Raw genomic sequence first — 7,556 nt, forward strand, 5'->3', positions numbered from 1 at the left:
ATATTTTGCCCGTAAAATATGTGCCTTTGCTAGCTTGACATTCTTTAGGCTTCAGATTGTAGACGGCAAAAATTTAACCGTAACTAATCTACTATTAGTTTTTTGACATTTAGCTTAAATCAAATAATTTTGCCTTTTATTTTTTTAAACATTTGTTTTTATTATAATCGATCCGTTCTAAAATAGATGATTTCTGCTTTTCAGAAAAGATTCATTTCAGGCAAAATCATTTCGTACATTTGAAATAGAAATCTATTTGTTAGAAATTAATTTTAACAACAACTTACAGTTATTAAAGCAATGTTTCTTAATGATAACCCAATTTCTTCATTATATTATATATTATAATTTTATAATATAAACAATAACTTTTGTTTAAATAAGAATCATTTAGAGTGTTGAAAAAAGAGGATGGGGCACAATACTTATTTTTTTTTATATTCCTATCCCTAATTTGAATATTTCTCAAAATTTGATGCACATAAAATTGACAAAAAAGCTAATATGACAAAATTACAATGTTAATTTAAAATCTGTGTCGTTTATTTTCCGTCGTCTCGCTACACTTTTTCTATCCCCCCATTCCTCTATCTCTCTCCCTTTCATTCCAATCCGTCTCTCTCTCTCTCCTATTCCCTCTATCCCTTTCCTTCCCCTTTGTGTTTCTCTTTCCCCAATTACAAAGTTCTAGTTCTTTTCTCCCACGTGTTCGGCAGTCACAAAAAAAAGAATTCTAAAAATATAAAATAACATGGAAATGTTAGGATTTAATTAAATATTTTTATAGGTTTTAAACAAAATTAAGTGCATGAAATTGCACTTTTTTTTTTATAAACCTATAAGAATAGAAATAGAAGAATAGAAGCATATATTCTGAACCCTTTTTTCGTCAGATCTAAGAAGGAACATTTCTAGCGGACAAAAGTATTGTTTACTTTCGACTCAAGCTGATGTGGATTCTTAAGAAATTATAGACTCGCTACTCGATAGTGAGGTAAAATTATTTTTGTAAAAAATCATCCAAAAGCACATTAAAAATCTACAAAAATTAAACAAAATCATATGTTACAAACCCTTTAAGATTTTATTTAATTTTTGTAAATTTTTTTATTCGATTTTGAAGGATTTTTCACAAAAATAATTTTGCCTCACCAGCGAAGAATCCACCTCGTTACTAAGCTTTCAAATTTAAACGAAATTTTTGGGCAATTAATTCTGATTCCGCAAAGCTTTCTACTAAAAAAATATACTGTTTACAGCTGACTTTTATGTATGTATGAAATGAAAAAAAACATGCCTTCGTAGCAAAATGTGTACACAATTTCAACCAATGAGATCCAATGTAAATTCCGATGCGATTCTCCTATTGGCTCAATCAGACATTCCCTCTCTTTCTTAGTACCTTTATTCCAATAAGATTAGGTTATAAAGTTCGGAGTCTTTGTATTTTAGGCCAATTTCCCTGTACACTCAGTAGGGGCGCAGTAGGTCTGTAAAATTCTAGATAAATTTTATTTAAAATTAACGATCTCTGTTCCTCTATGCACAGTGCAGCAAAGCTGGACATTTCAAAATTTTTAACCATCGAATTTGAACCTTATCTTTTAATAAATATATAATATGAGCATAATGATGAAACTAGCAGTTGAAATTTTTAGAAAATATTTAAAATTGACTGAGTACCAGCTCGTTGAAGTTGGCTACCTAAACAAGAAATTATCTCAATTCAAGGAATTTAAAAATTTCGACCTTATGTCAATTAAGCAATGTTTTAACATATAAATTAATTTTCCATTCGCTTTTAATTGTTAAAATCAGTAATGGCAATGTAAGTACTAAATAAAAAAACCTGAAAAAGATATATTTTTTATATCATTATTATGAATTAAAGGCATTTTTTCTAAAATAATTGTTTTTTCATACGTTTCATTTTTACGTTTATTTTATGTTCTTTAGGTTATTTCTCAAAAAAAGCCGCTTGGGTAACCTTCCCACATACATTTATAATTTAGCAAGGTTATAATAATGATAAATAAGTTGGTCCAATGTTTACCCAAGAGGCTTTTTTTCTTATATTCACATTTTTATACAGTCCCTACTTATTGAGAAAGTGTGTAATATTTGACTTTATCAACGCATTTGTTAATTTATCTTAGCAGTTATATTTAGCGTAGCAAAGGAAAACCAACATAAATAACCCTATTTCTTTATACAAGAACAATAAAAATACAAAAGAAATATTTTTGTCCCCTTTATTGAAAGAGAAGGGTAATTAATATTATACCCGCAAAAATTTGAAAAAAAAGTTTGGTTTTCATTATAATAAAATCATTTACAATTCTATTAGCGAAGATACTCTTATAATTTCAAATGTCAAATATTTTTCTTAGGTGCTATTTAAGATGGAAAATTGGTCTTTGTTTTAACATTTCCCCTAACAATTATATAAGCATCATTTATTCATCTCACTTAGTCCATCAAGAATGCTCTCAGAGTCATGGAAATTCTCTGTGAAAAATACTATTTCCTTGCTTCTTTAGATTTGATGTTCTATCATGGACATAAGGATGAAATTGATCTCTTTAGTTGTGTATGTGTATATATTGTAGAATTTTTTTATGATGAAACCTTGACTTTAACTTTTATGGCACATCTACACTGTAACTCATTTGTTCGTCTGTTTGTACAATTCTTTAATATTTTTATTGCTTTCTACATATGGAAATTTTAAATTTTTTTATCATTCTAGTCACCTAGAGAAGAGGGAATGTCAAGACTTCTCCTTAGTTTTTGTTTTAAATTTAAAACTTGGGTAAAGGGTTAGTTTTTCAAGGACGGTTTATCTTGGTAGGGTGAAGCAGTATACACATAATATTTTTAACTTTAGCCTGACATTAAGAAGCTGCATGAGCATTTAGCGATCTCTCTTAATACAGGCAGGCAAACAATTTTTTAACTTATTTATAAAAGATTGTTAACATTCAATTTTAGATTTTTAAAATAAATTTTAATGTATTGCATATTAATTACCTAGCAAGAATGATAAAGTCATAAGTACCAGACCAATAAAAGAAAGTCATTCCTTGGGAAGTTTATTAATAAATCAACAAGTTTGACACTTTAATTTAGAGATTTCTAAGATAATTCTAAGTTATTAAGCATTTAAAGATTTAAAATCTGTCATCAAACAACGAAGTATAATTATTTTACTGCTTATCTTTTAGGGACAGATAGACCTCCTGACAACTCCCAGTTGAATAGTTGTGGTGCAAACCGCTAGACAATTCTGTTTTATTTATAGCTAGTATATAGCGGCTATGTGGCACTTGAGATAGGGGGGGGGGGGGGGGGTGAGAATTTTGACCCATCCCATTTTTTATTTTAGTTTTTAAAATTAAAATATGAAGAAAATGTTTTTTTGGGGGGGATGAGTATTTTTTTCTAGGGGCGATTTCTCTTGTGTGGGTGTTGTCCCCCCCCCCCCCCCCCAACTAGTTATAAACCTTCCCAGGATCTGTGTGAAGCTACATTGTAAAGGATAATAATATCAGTTTAGCAATTAGCAAGATCCTACAGTATACACTGACGCACACAGATCCTGTTACTTTATTAAAAGGGTAAACTTAAACAAAATTTTTTAATTTATTTTAGGCTATGTTTTGACGTTGAAAAAATAATAAAATTCATAATTAGCTAATTCAAAAAATGGATCTACTGTTTTCTCATTGCATTGGCGATTCTAAATTGATATTCTGCATTGATTTATCCCAAGAATTGATCGATTTATGAAGCTTTTAGTAAACATAGTTAAAATGTCCAAAAAAACGTACATTTGCTGCATTGTGCTATGTGCTTAATTTTATTCTCCTTTCCCTATTTGAGTATATTTAACCTCCTTTTTTTAATGTAAAGCTTTTTTAAGATTACGTTCGGTCCGTCCGTAACACTATGTTCCAGCGAGTGACAAATAATCGTTTTTTACATTTTGGAAAATACACTTTTAAACAATTGTTCAGTAATATACACAAGTTTTTGGAAATAAAGCCGAAAGAATTAGCTCTTTACTATGAAAAATAAGAATTTCATGTGTAATTATACCAGAGGTATGGAATTAAGTTCCTTTTCATCATTGTTAACAACTATTTTTAAGGTCAACTAAACTACATTTCAAATAAATGTGGACCCTTTATTTTTAAAGCTATTTTTAAGTATTATATATTTTTGGAATCAGTATGTAATAATTTACAAGTTTAGCCTTTAAAAGAAGTCAAATCTCCATTTTTTGATGTAATTGTAGATGGTTTTCTTAGCATACCCGATTTCTGTAAAATAGACAATTTTCTTCTAATGAAAATTTTACGTTTGGTTCCAGATCTCTTAAGCGCAAAAGAGCGCAAGCAAATCCTCTTACATGGTGATATTAGATGTATGTATAATATCAGAGAACTTTACCCTGTGTATGCGAAAGTATGCGAAGTTTGTTTTTTTAAGCCCTAAAAATACTGGGTCTATCAAAAAATAACAATTTTTTAAGATATAAAAGTAATTCATTTTCTACTTATTTAAAACACATATTCATTTAAACTAAAAGTAAAGAAAAGTTTTAAATAAAGATTATCCCTAAATGTCTAGGCTCTTATCTGAACCATTTTACCTTTTTATTGGGGGGGGGGGGGGGGATGCCCCACTTATATCCACATCTGAACCCATTAAAGATTAAAAAATTTTATGTCGTTTCCTAATTCAAATATATATTCTTATTTAATTCGTTAGCATTATTTACTCCCTTCACCCTTTCATTAAACAACCTTATTCCAAAGGTGCTTTCATACTTATTAAAAAAAGACAAGTAGAATTTGTATTGTTTAAGATAGAAAATGCTTCCTTTCAAGTAAATTGAAAATAAAATAAAAGTATTACATATCAGAGATTTATAGGGATTAGAAAATGGCCTAGAAATTAATGTACATTCCCAATGCTAATACACAAAATTGCCTCTTCTATAAATTACAATTAGTGATTGAAACGTTTGGACACTCAACTAATAAACTAACCAATCAAAATTCAATAAAAGTCCAGCAAATTGTTATGCCTACAAATAAGAAAGCGCTATTTGGTGAATTTGGGGACTATTATAATAAACAGCCCTTTGTCCCCTCCCTCCCTACATATACACACAGAAAATAAATAAGAAATAGGCTCATCTGTATGTCAACTTTGGATTAGAAATCGTAAAATATAAATTTCGGCGGCTGCGGTCTGCGGGAAAACGGCGGGAGATTTTCATATGATTTCAGTAGGTCATACATACTTGTAAGAAAAGCTTATGTTTAAAATTTGAAGTCTATATGTCAAAAATTGCGGTCTCAAGAGCTGTTTAAATATTTCTGAGGGATCAGGACCTGCAGGATCATACCTGGATCCTGAAATTGACTTAAACACTTAAATTTTATATTGGTATGTACTGGTATAGGATATTTTAGTATTTGGTAACTTAAAATGCTTAGTTTAAGGCAAACAAAATATTTTTGCTCTTTACCTGTATGACCCTGCCAGGTTTGCTGGCATCCTGTGCCAGCTAGGATGGAGATATTTAAAATTTCGCCATTATACTGAAAGATATATTGATACTTATTGCTATTTAAATAAAATTTCATCAAAATTCTAAAATATACACTCTCTATGATTTTTTGTCATTTCTTGGCTTTTCTGGAACACGGTGCGTAAGGGACAATTAGCTCTTATCGTTAATTTAGACATTTTAGAATTGTCCTATCGATTTAAAAGTTTGCATGATGATTCCTAAAACAGTCGAGTATGATTTAGGAAGCGTAGCAATTCTATAGATCGTTACCAGAATGTCCGCGTACGTCCATTTAACACATCTAACTTTTTTGACAACAATTTTGTAAAGAGGTAATTGTTTTATTCATCCGATTTTTGGAATACTGATTCATAAGACATCTCTATAATCAATTCTAACTGTTTTTAACCTATTTTTTTATCATATATCAAAAATATACTATGACACCAGTAGAATCAGACTGCAGAGCCCAAATTTGAATTAAGTCCCCAATAAACTTTTTTGGGGGGATTTAAAAATCAATTTTATATGTTGCTGTGATCATTTTGATGGAAGCAAAAGCATTTTTTAGTTTGGGGTTAAATTGTTTCTTACAGAACAATTTGATGTGATTCAGATTATATCAATACAATAATAAAAACTCTACTCTGTTCGATGCAAATAATTTTTTTCTAAAACAATAATTTATATAGAAGAAATTTAACATTAAAATAAAACATATTATTCTGAAGTCTGAACCAATTAAAAGTCTCGTTTCATTTCAGTTTTTTACAATTCAAAAAAGAGTGTTTTCACAAAGTGACTTATTTCCAATGTAGTTTAATAATTTTTATTTAATTAAAATGAAAAGAATGAAAACTATACACATAAAAGATACATGCTTTTTAAAAATATTTAAAAAGATAAGTTTGAATAATCTTATATTTTATCATATTTGTATATGTGACAATAAAAAATTTGTTGTATTGCGTAAACGTTTGTTGTCATCTTTCACTATTTAACCCTTTACAGCCAATTTTTTTGTGTTTTAAATAAGTGATGGAAAACAAGCACGATAAAGTTAATTCATTGATATATTGTAAAGAATTCAGTTTTTAATGAATTAATTTAGATAAAATCAAAAGGCCTAATTTTACTCTTTACCAGAATACTATATATATGAAGCAAAACACTCTAAAAGCTACGAATTTTACCCAAATAAAAAAAGACCTTTTGCTCTGATCAAAAAAGACCACAGCAACAGTAAAATTAATTTTTAAATCCCCTCAAAAAAGTTTATTGGGGACTTAATTCAAATTTAGGCTCTGCAGTTTAATTCTACTGGTGTCATAGTATATTTTTGATATATGTTTTAAAAATAGGTTAAAAACAGTTTAAATGTAAGTATGTCATAAACTACATGTATCGCGTCGTACGTATTTATTTATACGTTTTGCAACAAAGTTACTTACAATTTTGTTTAGAATTACCTATTTACATATATATTCAGTTCTGACACTAAAATACAAGTGTTAACGCATTAACATGTTCCTCCAGTTTTAGAGCTAATTAAATCTTTAATGGATGTTGTCATTCATGTTTAAGTAGTTAAGGAGGAATCAAATCGCCTCCCCCCAAAGCCAAGTTTGAACTCCACGTGGGGTTTAGAGTTAATCTATTTAATGGATGAAGAATATACTATACGTAGATGTTATGACAGAAAAAAATGTCAATTTAGCAGCGTATGCTAACATGTATGTAAGATTAACATGGATGACAACATTCATAAAAGAGAAACTTGTAAAAAAAACGGAATGACAGAAGAATTAGGTACTTTACCAATAGGGTGTAATAACTCCATCAGTAGATGATTCCTTTTTAAGGCTAAACAAAATTGTTTGTAAATGTGATGAAAAATTGCATATAAATATAAATACAGCATAATGTTTCAGGCCAAACTTACATTATCAGAACTTGATTGTGGCAATGTGGA

This window comes from Acartia tonsa, chromosome 1, assembly GCF_053477335.1.
Source record: "Acartia tonsa isolate MP-2025a chromosome 1, ASM5347733v1, whole genome shotgun sequence".
In the NCBI taxonomy this organism is placed as follows: domain Eukaryota; kingdom Metazoa; phylum Arthropoda; class Copepoda; order Calanoida; family Acartiidae; genus Acartia; species Acartia tonsa.